Genomic DNA, 958 nt, shown 5'->3' with positions numbered 1-958 from the left:
ATATATAAAACAGTTTAATCCGATGCACGGTTTATTAGTTATTATATGCATGAACAAAAGGGGCTTTTCTGCAATTCTGCCAACTCTGGATAAATGGAAAAATCACAACGCATGGAAAAAACACTATACTGGGCCGAATCCGGGTAGCCCAACAGTGCACAAGGGGGCTCGGGTCGCTCACCACGGCACTTGGGCCGGCTCGGTGGAGAAGCTGGGCTGCAGCTGGGGAGGCTCACGCGGGTCGGCTGGATCTGGTGGGCACTGGTGACGCTGGGCCGCGGTGTGGTCGGGGCTGATGGAGAGGCGAGCGAGGCCGGTGGCTGGCAGAGCTGGGCCTTGGCGGTTTGTGGCCCATGTGGTCGGCGACAACCGATGGCGTCGTCCTCGCGCTCACGCGCGGAGGAAGGGGAGGCCGGCTGCGTGAAGAGGTCCGGCGAGTGGGGCAGCGTGGTGAGTCGGGACCTGCGGAGAGCCGCGGATCTGGACGGGATCCACCGGATCCGTCCATTCCCAACGACAGAAGAAGGTGGGGCGGCGAGCTCGACGCCGGTGGCGACGAAGCTCCGTGGCGCAGCGGTGGTTCCCTGCGAGGCAACAGAGAGCGAGCGAGGTGAGGCGAGAGGACCGGAGGAAGGGAAGGAGGAGAAGAACGGGAGGCAGGCGGCGCTGGCCTGGGACGGCGGAGACGCGGCTGACACCGGCGGGCGCGGTCAGCGGGGCGGCGAGGCCGCGGGCGCTCGAACAGGAGGTGCGGGGCAAAGCAGGGAGCGGGCGCTCGGGCGCGGCTGGGAGGCGCGCGGGCTGGCGGGGCCCGTTCGGCCCGGCGGCGGGCCGTGGATGGGCCTCGCGGCGGCGCCGGGAGAACAGGGGGACGTGGCCAGGCCACATGGCGGGTGCCGATTGGCCCTGGCGGAGGCTGGCGGCGGCGCTGCCCACTGGGGTGGCGCCACATGGCGGC

The 958-nt window shown here is 68.3% G+C and overlaps 1 pseudogene; it reads left to right on the top strand.

Annotated features, from left to right (window-relative positions):
- Positions 1–372: 372 nt before the first annotated feature.
- The window catches only part of LOC119350277, a 59,964-nt pseudogene continuing 59,378 nt past the window's right edge, over positions 373–958 (top strand).

This window comes from Triticum dicoccoides, chromosome 1B, assembly GCF_002162155.2.
Source record: "Triticum dicoccoides isolate Atlit2015 ecotype Zavitan chromosome 1B, WEW_v2.0, whole genome shotgun sequence".
Classification (NCBI taxonomy): domain Eukaryota; kingdom Viridiplantae; phylum Streptophyta; class Magnoliopsida; order Poales; family Poaceae; genus Triticum; species Triticum dicoccoides.
Note: the sequence above shows the minus strand (reverse complement) of the source record. Positions and strands in the feature narration are given on the sequence as shown.